This window comes from Ambystoma mexicanum, chromosome 5q (genome assembly GCF_040938575.1).
Source record: "Ambystoma mexicanum isolate Mex_15411 chromosome 5q, UKY_AmexF1_1, whole genome shotgun sequence".
NCBI classification, from domain to species: Eukaryota; Metazoa; Chordata; class Amphibia; order Caudata; family Ambystomatidae; genus Ambystoma; species Ambystoma mexicanum.
Window position 1 is genome coordinate 535,393,507 of NC_090933.1, and position 13,395 is coordinate 535,406,901.

The following is a 13,395-nucleotide window of genomic DNA, read 5'->3' on the forward strand; positions in this document are numbered from 1 at the left end:
ATTTTTCAATGTAATGTTACCTCGGTCCATCTGCAGGACCATATTAAAGATCGTTGGAGATTCACAATACCCTTAGGGCAAACGAGTACTATTCAGCTTTGTTTCACAAAATGTGAATGACGTAAGGTCTTGGGAGTCCTTATGCAACGGGATTGAAAAAAACACATTTTTCCAGTCAATCACTGTGAAATGTCTTGCCTCTGTGGGGATGCTACACAAAATCGTAGCAGGATTCGAAACTAAAGGAAACTCTGCCTCTACAATCTGGTTAATTGGCCTCATGTCCTGAATTTATCTCCACAACCTCCCTTTCAATTTTTTCACAGGATACACAGCATTGTTAAACAGTGACTCTGACGTCACTAAGATAGACTGTTCCATCATGGCTGATATAGGGCCTCATTACGAGTTTGGAACTAGCCATGCCCTTAATAATGGCGTGGCTGCCTCCAACCTCGGGTTTGGGTTCCCTGAATCGGGAAATACCGGGCCATTCTGACCTTGGAGGGCCCGGTATTTCCCAATTCAGGGAACCCGGACCATCCCCATTGCCATTTGAGCCCCCATAGGGCTCAATGGGAATGGGGAGCATGCTAACAACAGGCCTGTTAATGACGGCCCGTTGTTAGCATGCTGGCCCCCTCGTGGGACTCGTTAAGGACATCTGGTAAAACCAGACGTCCAGAGCGGGTCCCACAAGGGGACCTCATAATAGGACGTATGGGTTTAACGGCGCCGGCAGCTCTACCGGGTACTGCCTTGCTTGATGTAAAATTGCTCCTGGTTTCAGCTTAATCTTTACTTCCCCCAGCCCCCTCAATAGGCATACGTCATAGGGGCCTGTAGTCCATGAAGAGGTTGGCACCTTTTCCATGTCCCCATCAAAAAATGATGGGCGCTGCTGCACTATCACCATTCGCTCTGTACTTTCCCTCCTCTCTATTCTGATCCAATATGTAATACTCATCTCGAATACTACTTCATCATCTGATGGATCATTTCTATGATATGATATGATATGATATGATATGGCATTTATAACAAACCTATACACAAGTGTTTCAAGGCCCAATGAGGCAAGGGAAGGGGGAACAGAGGGAAGACAGACAACGATCTTACTAGGCCAGGTGACAATGAGATCGTGCAAGTGCAGGGAGATGGGGGAAGGGGAAAAGTGTGAGGAGGAGGGGGCAATGCAGTACATAGGATAAACAGTAAAAAATAATAAAGACAATAAATAAAAGTGTGGCTAGCTGGTGGCAAGTGAAAGGGTAAGTGCGGACATCAGGTCTCATTGCTGGTAGGGGGCTGTAGGGATACAGAACAGTCACCGAGTGCAAAGGTTGCCAGGGGGTGTGCAACTGGTGGGGCGGGGACCTGGGCCCGAGATCAGAGGGTAGACAGGTAACCAGTGCAGTTGCAGTATCAGCCAGGAGATCAGCAGGGGAGAGGAGGAAAGAAAACAGAAGCAAAGAGGAAGGTCTTGAGGTGCTTCCGGAACTGGACATGGTTCTCCTCAAATTTCAGAGAGGCAGGGAGGCTGTTCCAGAGCGAGGCCCCAGCAGAAGAAAGAGATCTACCACCAACCAATTGCTTGGAGAAGCGGCTGACACTGAGGGAGTTGGAGGCGGATGAGCGAAGAGCTTGAGAAGGAAGATATTTAGGAAGAGAGAGTTGAAGGTATTGAAGCCCCAGGCCCCAGAAGGCCTTGTGGACAATGCAGAGGGTTTTGAACTTAATCCTCGCTGCCACTGGGGGCCAGTGCAGAGATTTCTGTCCTGGAGAGATACGATATATGTTTTGGATGAGTTGCAAAGGGCAGAGAATAGAGGCAGAAACATTTAGAAAGAGGCTGTTGCAGTAGTACAGCCTAGAGAGAACCAGAGCTCTGGAGACAGTGAGCTTCTGGGGGAAGGAGAGAAAGGCAACATATCTTCATCTCTGACGTCAGTCAATCTATTCCCTTGCCCAATGGCAATTTGCATTCTTTATGGCCTGCTCTCATCATCGGTTCCTTCGAGCATGGCCAATTCCCCTCGCACTATGGCTTCATGTAACTCTAGGGGAATAGTCTGTTCCCCTTCTTCGTCCCTAGGTGCCTGTGGCCTGAACAAGAACTCATCAGGTATCCTCAAAATCTTTCCCACTCGGCCGGGTAGTAGACATGTTAACAAATTGCATGACCCATTTAGAAAGACTTCTGGCTCTAATGGCATTCCTCGCAGAGCCATTTGCCCTGTAAATGCCATTATAAATTTGCCCATGTTTAGATAATGTATCCCTGGAGTGGAACACACTATGCATTCATCAGTAAAAGAAATTGTCATTTCATCTAGGCCCAAAATATTAACCAGTATCTGCCTTGAATACAAAAATTGAACAGATATGTCACACTCTCCTATAGAGACTGGTAATTCATTTGTAAAATTAATTCTACTTGTAGCTCCAGAGAAGCCCTGAGCATTCATGGCATTTTCCGATAACAGATATTTTCCCTCTCGTATACATGAGCGAGTTGCCCCAGTCTCTACTAAAAAGAAAAGGATTTGCCTCTTATGGTAACATCAACCCTTGGTTCCTCTTGGGGGTTCGGTGTCACCTATAGTACTGAACAGAATGTGCCACCCTGTGAGCTGTCATATTGTGGGTACATGCTTATCCCTGCACTTGATAAACCGTCTGATCTTGGGCAAACCCATCCCTATTTTGTGAGCTATATGCTGGAGTATAAGCTGTCCCCCCTCTTGAGAATTGCCCATTTTGTACATACCCTTGGCTCCCACATGTTCACACGATGTGCCCTGTCATGCCACATGTCCAACATATAGTAGGGGCTCTTCTGACTAGCCCCCCTTGATTAAAACCTCCTTACACATTTTGGTTATCATTCTGCATATTCTGAAACCCACCTTGGTTATTTTGGAACCCACCCTGATTATTCTGGAAACGACCTCTTCCTCTGAAACCCATTCCTCTGCCTCTCGGCGTGAGCCCATTCCCTCCTTGACCTGTTTGACGTTGACTATTTACCTGTGATGTAACCACCAATTGCTGCATTCCCAGCCCTTCTCCATTTGTCAGTACCGCCCCTTCTATGGAGTACTTTGACAATTTCTTCTAAACTAACTTAGCCTCCTCAAGTTTCCTAGCATTGTCCTTCTTCTTATTTTTCTCTTGTAGCAGTCAGCAGTGATGCGTGATAGTCAACTGTATCTCTGCCCATGGCTTCGCTTCCATTCCCACTAATTTTCTAAACTGTCTCTGTACCTGCCATGGTAATCCCTGACACAAAATGTGGTAAAATACTGGCACTGATTTCCCCCATGACTTCCTTGTTTCTAAAGTCCAGCGTTCCTAAATACTTTGAATGTAAGCATGCAGATCTTTGTCATCTTTCATTTTACGTCCCATAATTGCACCCATATCTAACGTATCAGGGTACTGTACCCTAAGTGCTATCCAAATGTCTGTTCTGCAATTATAAAATGGTGCTCCGTCGTGAGATGTGTTCTGTGCCGTGACACCTGAGTAACCTGCTCTTGTCCAAATGTCATCAGTGCTATCCCCAAGAATGTCTGCTAGGAGACATTTAATGTCCCCTATAGCTAGAGTAGTTCCTCCTGTCATCTTTTCTAGCTCATGAGTCCATTTTCCCATGCCTGTCGTTACACTAGGGACTTTAGAATTTAAATGATCCTTGTCCTTTTGGGGCCATAGGATATACTGCGATCTGGCTCCTCCTTTCTCCAATAAGGGTAACTGCGTGAACCTGAATCTCCAATTGTCTGCCTATCTATAGTGTGGACAATGGTTCCTGATTGCCTTCTACCTGGCAATTACCTCAACTTGTTCACATATGGTGGCGACTCTCTCTTCTCACTATGCAACCATCCTTTAAGTCACTCTAGATACGACACAGGATCTGGCGTCCTATCTTTAGGTTGCTCTAGATCAGACCATCTTACTTCCTTGTCTGTCTGCAGACATCCCCCGGGACTACATGAACTTTCTCTCTCTTCTCCACGGAAGGTTTCCTTTCCTTCATGTGACATACCTAGTCCCCAACAAGTATGACTCTCGTTTCTTTCGTCTCTATTTAAGGTCAGTCTGCCCAAGACAAGGCACTATTCTCAAGACTAAATGGGCTTCCTTCTTCGCCTTGTGATTGGGTGATTATAGATGGATCTTCCTTCTCTCTGCTTCCTGATTCACCTTTTGTTCTCATATCTTGATAGGCTCTATCAATCCTATCTCTGAGGCTCCCTATGGCAAAATTCTCCTCTAACGTTATCCTAGATGGCCCTGACATTGCTCACTGTGACGGGAGGAACTTCTCTATGTCGTTCCACGATATTACTGGACTTGGTTCCATTAACTCTTTCTCAATGCGATTGATATCACGTTCTCTGTCTCCTTTTTTGCTCCATTTCTTCATCTAATTCCCTTCGTTTCCTCGCTTGCCGTCTAACTGTTTCCTCTTCTTGTTTTTTCTCTTCCCTTCTTTCATTTGCTCTACACACTTCATCATCCCTTCGTCTTTGCATTTTTTTATCTGTAATCTCTGAGTTTCTTCCTCTTTTCTGCTCTTTTCTAGCCTATCTTGTTCTCTGATTGCTCTTTGACTGTTGTCATATTTCCTTTGCTCCTCTGCCCTTTCTTCTTTCTTTTGCTGCTCCTTTTGGTATATTTGTTCTCGCATTTGTCTATCCTTTCTCTTGTGTTCATCCTCTTTCAATCGTTTCTCTTGTTCTATGTCTTTTCTATCTTGTTCATCTTGATCTTCATTTTGACTTACTTCCTCGATGCTTTTCCAATCAAGCTTAAAAAATATCTGTCCACCTATCCATTCTTTCTGTACGAGCGTAACCTCATCAGCTTTATCCTTTTCTCCTTTCCATCTCTTAATATCCCATTCTATATCTAGAGTCACATTTGGCTTTTCAGTTTTTTCCTCTTTGTCTTGTAAGACCTTAAAGGTCTCCTCTTTTCCTTTAGTCTTTTCCGAGCTATCACCACTGCTGTAAGCGGGTGGTTCATGTATCGGATTACTATATACTGTTGCTTCCTTTAATTCCCTTAATGGATTTAATCCTCATCCTTTGTACTATCACCATTTACTTTGGGAGAGGTAAGGGGGGAAGAAGGATCAGCACCTTCCTCCCTGAACTGATTAGGCATGCAGTCCTCAGGAGGCGAATCTTCCCATTCCTCATGGTACATTTTCCAGAGTACTCAACTAGGGAGCCTTTTTTCCAATTTCTTCCTTGTGTATGTGTGTGCAAGTATGTGGTCATGTGTTGCAAAACCGCTTTTGACAGCGATCCACTTTGCAGCCATTTTATCTGCTGTACCCTTTACCCATTCCGGACTATACTGTTTGAGTTTGGGTGTGTGTTTGGGCAGTGTCTTGCACAAGTGCATCAGTGGAGTAACATCCCCCATTGCAACAAGTCTCAATTGACTGTCGATACTTACCGTTGATTTACACAAAATACTTTTCAGAAAAATAACAAATATGAGCGCGCACTACCCTCGCCGCTCAAAGCCTCTACTTTCTCAGTCTGCACCAACAATGACTAAAAAGGTAGATAACTTTTTTCCTCTCCTTTAACCGCACAATTTTACTTTTGTCGCTCCTCAACACCTTTCTTAAACTTCAAAATACGCAAACAGATTAGTCGACTTTACATATATCTTGTCATGTCACTCCTTTTCTCCTAGCCCCTAAAATACTCTGACTGGATTTTGAATCATTCCCTCTCATAGACCTGTCTATATGCCGCCTACGAACCGCCTTGGGTTTTGAAATGACTCCTTCTAAAAGCTCCTTGAACTAGGACCCTGGGCTCTTTTTGACGCTCCTCATCATATATCTCTGACACTCCTCGTCATATATTAATCAACCCCCGTTACTTATAGTTTTACCACAATCCCCATTCCCTTATTTTTCAAGTCCCCTCAATCTACTCACCATTCGCCTTTCAGCTGCTGACCCTCGGGTTCGTCTCCTCCACTAATCAGCCACCTTTGTCTTCTTTCCGCTCAGCGCCTGTGGAAACCAGGAGGGATTTCGTCAAAGAGGGACCCGACCCATCTGTATCGTCTTTTCTTGCAAGTGTTCTATATTGGCCGCTCTCCACAAGAAGCCTTGAAATCCTTCATCTAAATGGCAGAGGATGCCCTATTTTCTGAAAATCCTAAAAGCCTACTGGTTGATGGGTCTGTAACCATCCTCTTTCTGCTACCAAGTGAGGTAACAGTATCTGAGATGGATGGGGATGCAGATCTTATTCATACATCAATAATCAGACCGACTCAGGAAGTTTGGCAAAAACACAACTGTTTTAATTACACTTTGTTAAAACAGGGAGTACAACGGACATACAACGGACACCGCACAGCATTCTCTCTCGAGAGAGTTCTCAAACATTTCATAAAAAAGCACAACTTTATACTAAAAATGTGTCATACTATGTGGCAGAATAAGAAAACCTATAGGGGTTTGTGATAGGCTTAAGGAGAATATGTAATTATACTTTCTATAAGGTCTGGGATCGTGATTGGATCTCTAAAGTCAGGTGGACAACTAAGCCCACCCCAAGTGCATGTCATCTTTCGTGTCAGACTAATATGCAATGTTCTATTGGCTTCTCACACTATAGGGCTCCTTGCTAAGTGGCCCTACATAATTGGTTGGTATCTATCCTTCTAACAGTGTTGTTGATAGTCACAGAGACCTGGAATCAAATCCATAATTTACAAAAAGACTCCCATCTCATTATCAGAGTTTAGTCCTTTCAATACCATTCTATATTTGCAAATCATTTTAGCCTCCAATTTCCTGAACTCTTTCTGTCTATCACCACACCTTGGGTTACTTGGTAGGCTCTTCAGGCCTACAAACCTAATTTTGCCTTGCCATCCATCTGGTATTGCACTTTCCAACATTCCGCTAGTGGCTATCAAATATCTTCCTTGTGTAATGTATTAACATGCTCCCTGATTCTTAGCCGGAGTTCACGTTTTGTACTCCCCAAGCATATGAGGCCCCACGGACACAAAATAGCATATACAACAAATTTGCTTTCACAATAAATAAACTCGGTTATCTTCAATTCTTCTTCAATATTGATTCTCAAACTTTTGCATCGTATAAAAAAAAAGTTTTATCTGTTTTCATTGATATACATTTTTTACATATTTTCTTTTTTTCAAAAACTTAAACATTTTTGTTCCTAGAGTTCCTAAAGTTCTTTATTCCCAACTTTAAAATTCTCTGTGTCGTCGTTCTCACATTCACCCATTTGTTTGGTTTGGGGAAGATTTTTTACCATGAAGGAAACAACTGCATTCAAAAAGGTTATCTTATCACCACACATTAGCGCAGTCCACCAGTCCTCTGCATCAAAAGATGGGAAAGTTGAAAATGTATGCCCTAATGTCCTCTGTCGCTCCTTGGTAAGATCTGAGCAAAAAAGCAGCACATGTTTCAGATGGTCTACTTCTCCTTCTTCTTTGCAGTATCTGCATTTGTTCTGATCAGTCTTCCCTCTCCGAGCAATGATCTTGTTGGTAGGGAGTGTTGGGTGTCCTGACCCACGTTTGAGCTATCATGCTGCAACATTTGGTGCTGTGGGCAGAGCAGAGCTGACCCAGATCACTGTGAAGTGCCGAGACCAGAACCGGAGTCCAGTCCAAAACCTGACCAGATCCGTGGCGAGGCCTATTTCAAAAATATATTGTGAGTACCTAGCAGAACTGTGCAGAACCAATCTCTTAGTTAAAATAATCTAATCCAAACTATTTTAATCTAACCAGAACTGCCTCCTAGAAGTTGTCACTTGTTATTTTGCAAAGCTGTCACCTGTCATTTTGAGTTTATTTCAAATCCGAAAAACAACCTTCACAAAACTGTTCATAACTCCGTAACCGTTTGGGCTCTGAAGGCTTAGAATCTTACCTTTCCAACAAGCCTGGAACCGACTTCCTATTCCTTATACTTTCTCCACAATCACGATTCACGCATTCGCGAATTTTGCCGCGATTTGCGATTTGGCCCTATTTCTTTACTTGTAAAAAGATAGCTGCTTTTGCCTGGACTGCTAAATTTCGTTTGCCTCTTAAGAACCATCCCTGAATCATTGCTAGAGTGAGCCTGAACTAATATTAACTAGATACCACTCACCCTGAACCTCCTAAAGGGAATTAAAAGCATTTTCAGCATATTTCTCACTGCATTGTCACCATATTCAAAGCATTTTGCCTGTGTTTCAAAACTCCTATCTGTTATATAAGCTGCTGGGGGGGAATTGAACTGAATTCTATTTGATTGCATTCCTAAGAACTGTGTGCTCTCATCTTCATCTCCTTACATTGCATAAAGGGGGGGTGAATTGTCCAAGAAAGTGATTACATTGTCTTTTGCTGAAATCCTATCAAGTTATTTTATGTACTGCATTTTCATTCCACATTGCATCTATTTGAAACCATAAAAGTATTGTTGCTATCTTATCCATCCTATACCCACTCATCATTGATTATAAAGAAGTGTGCTAGTGCCAGACTATCCATTATTGATTACTGTTCAGATTAAGTGTGATATTCAATTATTAATTTATTATAAAGTGTGATATATATATATATTGTTTACATTCTCAAATAAACCTTTTAAACTTGCAAAACAGAACTACTTCTTGGCTCAGTGGGGTCAGGGGGATTCCAAGAGAGGGGTGTTATATAGGGGTAGTCATCCAGAACTCATGAACTGGACACAAAGATATATCAATAAGGGTTTCCATTCAGTATCCCAGACTAGGCATTGACTTAGCTGTAGTGTTGAATTGAATCCTCTTACAAATTGGGGGCTCGTCCGGGATGTCTGGGTTAGATCTATCACTTGTGCAGATGAATACAGTGTGCTAACTGACAGGAGACATACATCCGGTCGGATCACCACGCTGTGTTACGCTGTAAAGCACTCCTCAAAGGAACGCTCTAAGGAAAAGGTCTGTTTTGCAAAAATAAAATACTAATTTCTGTAAGTCAGGACAGAGACCAATCTCTAGAATGACGACCTTAGTAGACATGAAAATAGCCAGAGAGCACTTCTTACATAAGTTATTTGTGAGAGGTGAGTGGACTCACCAGGACCAAACGGTCTGGTTGCAGGCCATCACGCAACAGGTCACTGAAACAGGGTCAGATATATGGAGAGATCAGGGTCCCTTACATGTGGCCCTGAGTGAACTATACATGGCTCCTAAAGCTAAGGATGAACAAGACAAGATGGTTAGGATAGCGGCATATTTGTATCTATATATGGGAGCCATGCAAGACAGATGTGCTGAAGGCCACGATCTGGCAAATAGGCAACAGATGGCGTTAGAAAAGGTCCAATCTGACCTGGTCTCTTCTGAGCAGAGGCTGCAGAGGAGCTAGGAGGCAGAAAATGAATGTAGGCAGTATATCATTAAAATAAAAGAGGACATGGATATACTGCAACAGGAAAAGGCTGACCAGGATACCAGAATTCTGGCTTTGCAGAAGGAACGCCAAGACAGTTTGGAGTCCCTACTGCAGAGCCAGAAAAAGCTGGAGCAACAGATCAATTTTAACAGGGCATGCACAGAGCAGGTAGCCACCCTGCAAATGCAACTAGACAGAGAGAAAGAGGAGAGCAATAAACTGATCCTGAAAGACCTGGATACCCAGGCAGAGTTTGATCAGGAGCGCCAGAAAGCTGGTGCCTTCCAAAGGCAAAGGGACGACCTGACGGCACAGATGCAGACTCTTAGTCAGGAAAGGGACACCTTAGGCCAGGAAGTCTGCCACTTAAAAAGAAAAATTGAAGAAAATCACCTGGCCCACCAGGGACTGGGTGACCTCCAAAAAGAACACCAGGACTTGCTAGAGCACACCAGGAGGGTGGAGGAGGCTCTGGCAAGACAGGAGCAGGCCAGTAGGGATGGGACTCAGGAGGTAACCCTACTGCAGCAAAGACTGCCCCAGTGCACCAGGACAAATCAGGAAACGCAGAGAGAGAATGAGGCTCTCTGCCAGCACAATGATAGGCTCCAACAACAGGTAGCGATGCAGGAGAGACTGATAGAGTCTAGTAAGGCCTTAACTGAGGAACTGAAGGTGCAGGCTCTTGCATTGCAACAGGGAGCAGGGGCGGATAGAGACCAGGTTCGCTGGGAAAGGGAAACTCCTGAGCATAACCTCAGGAGCCCTAGTACCAGAGGCCTTTATCTCTCTCAGTCCCTGGACTCTGCCACCCCCATGTATCCTGGTGCACATGAGCACCGGGCCACAGGGATGGCAGATTACTATCCAGCCAGAAGCATGGGGCTCATAGGCCAGTACCTCCCAGGAATGGATGGGCGGGCATCCGGGTATGGGCACCCAAGCACAGTGCAATTTAGTGGGGAACCCCAGGAGAATAGGCCCATTAAGGGCATCCTGAAAACTTCTGCCCAGTTAGGTCAGTGGGGGGGGTACCATAAAATCCTGGCAGCAAGAAGGAATCTGAAGACTCCTCTGAACGGCGCAGGACACAGGAGACCAGGTCCCCACATTCTGCCAGCCATTCCCAGGCTCGCAGAATCCAGGAAAACCTGGAAGATCAGACAGGAACCTCTGGGAGCAGTGCCTCTGAGTCAGAGGACGAATGGACCAGGGTTACCCGAACCAAAAAGGCCAATAAAGCAAAAAGGGCCTTGCTAAAGGACCCATTGAAACAGATTAAGGCAATCAGGAGTGTCATCACGCCTTATTATAAGAACGCCAAGTACTCTGTTTGGGAACACTTGGAGCTCTATGAGCAAATGATGGAGACTTTCCATTTGAAGGACAGCAGTAGCTGCATCCAGTACGTCAAATGGACATTCTCCCCAGAATACTCCAGTTTCTTTGCGGGGCTGGAGGACCAAAATCATTTAAGATGGTCCACCTATAAGGCTGCCATCTTGAAACATTTTTCTGTTCACAGAAATCCTCAAGAGGCCCGCAAGGCAGCCTACAATTTGCAATGTGGGCAGGATCAGGCCCCACAAGAGTTTGTGCAAGAATTAAAGCGTGCTTTTGTGCAGACCACCAGAAGGGTGCGCACAGACAGCAAAGAGTTTGTCAATACATTTTTCCATGCTCTCCCTAAATATATAATGACCCAGCTCGTGAGAGATTTTCATGAGAAAAGATCTTTAGACTGGGTCATTGAACAGGCTACTCGGATCTATGAGGTGCAGAAGCCTATCGAAAATAAAAATAACGCGCCGAAAAACCCCAAAACCAACAGCACCCCTGCTGCTGCCAAGGTGGCAGAGGTAAAGGTTGCCCCCGTTTTAGATTTGGAGATGGGGGGGCCTAAAAACCTGCCTGCACCAAATAACTCACAGCCCAGAAGGCCCTCGGGCCAGTCACAGACAGGGAGTCCCACAAATGGGGTCCCCCGCTCCCCTGACTATGTAAGTCCCCGCTACAAGGGAAACCGACCAATCCTGGGTTATGTGTGGACTCCTCCAGCCCAAGTGGGGGGATCCAGCCAAGCACCTAACCCAGGGAACTTCCCTCCCAACTTCCCCCAGGAGGGCAGAAATTCTCCAAATCCTGGGCAGAACTTTTTCCCCAGGTATACACCCAATTTCTAGCCCCAAAATCATCCATCCAGCTTTCCCCAATTCCCTGAGCCCAGACAACCTAATCCGGGAGAGGGGAGGCCAAGGGTGGAGGGGTACCAAAATCTTCCCAACCACGGATACTACCAGAGAAGGGATAGCTACCCTTCCCGGGATCAGCCCAGGGGAGAAAATAGAGCCCCGTATCAGCCTGAGCGGGTTTCCCAGTTAGAGCGACAGGTCCAAAATATGGCACGGGATCTGGGTCACATACTGAGGGCTCAACAGAACCCTCAGATGAGCATGCCACCGCAGAATGCCCCAAAATCTGGACCTGGTGCTCCAGAACAATGACGGGGGCAGCACCCCGATAACACACCGGTGCCCAGGGAGGAGGCACAAGGGGAAGGGGGGTGTAAAGCCTTGGAGGAAGCTTCCTTCCCAACTTGTAAACAGCCCCTGGAAAACCAGGAACCGGAAACAAAATCTCCTGCCCCTGAAAGCCTACCTCCCAAGGAGCAGAGGGGGGGTAGGAGAAACAAAGGACCCAAACAGACCCACTTTGTGGAGGAGGTACAGGTCTTCCAATTTGAGGGAGAGGGATCCTCAGAAGATCCTGGGAAAAGGATCTTCTCCTTCAGAGATGGGGGAACTCCTCCCAAGGAATAATGGGTCCCAAGGGATGTCAATTCAGACTGGGGAGATATGGAGACTGAGCTACCACCGCCCATCATCTCATCCCAGAACCCACAATACCGAAATCCCCTGGTTCAAACCCATCCTGGTGACTGCCTCCAAGAAGGGGGGGGCGTCCCAGAACCGGAACCAGGGGAACACACAATGCCTTCGATCTCCAGTTGCCATCTTTTTCTTTCAGATTCCCAAGGCTCTCCACAGAATTCTGCCCAAATCTCATCGCTAGCAATGTCCAAAACCAGAAAGTTAGCCCACCAGTTGTCCAAAAATGTGCATTATCTGTGCCCCCTTGAGGAGAAGGAGGGAAGATACTATGCCCCAGTACAAGTACAGGGGCAGGGTACAATTTTGGCACTGGTGGACACTGGATCCCAAGCTACCCTTCTGTCCAAAAGGGCCTTTGAGGAACTAAATGCGGGAAGGGGGGAGAATTACCGAATTCCTCTCACCTCTCTTCCTGGACAACTGCAGAACTTTGACTGGAAGGAAATTCCCGTTGAGGGGACTGCAGACTTGGACATTAAAATTGGGCGACACAAGGTGAAACACCGGGTCATAGTAGTGACTCCAGAGGGCACCCCTTGTTTACTAGGGAATGACCTCCTGAGAAGGTTGTCACCCCTAATAGATTGTGTAAACAAGGTCCTCTGGACCCAGACTAGCCGACCAATAAAATTAAAACAGAGTGTCAACCATGTTAGTTTAAACGGCACCTGCCACATGGTTGAACAAAAATCTGACCAAGTAGAATTTCACTTCCAGAACAACCAAACTCCAGACGTGACAGTAATAGCAGTAGGGCAACAGACTGGTGATGGGGGGTCCTCTCTATTTCTAATAATCAACCTTCCTTCCAGTTTAAGGTGGTATTCCACACTGGAAGGAAACACCCTGAAATTCTTTACTAATCCACAATCAGAAACTCCCACTCCTATAGTGCAGAAAGATGTGAAATCAGCTCAGAGCCTGGCTGATATTCAGTAAATTGGAGAGCAGTTGTTCATCCCTGTTCAGTTAAATGATGGGAAGGACTCTGTTCTCGCTCGAGTGTGTGTGAACAATGGTAAGAGCTTCATCATCGAAG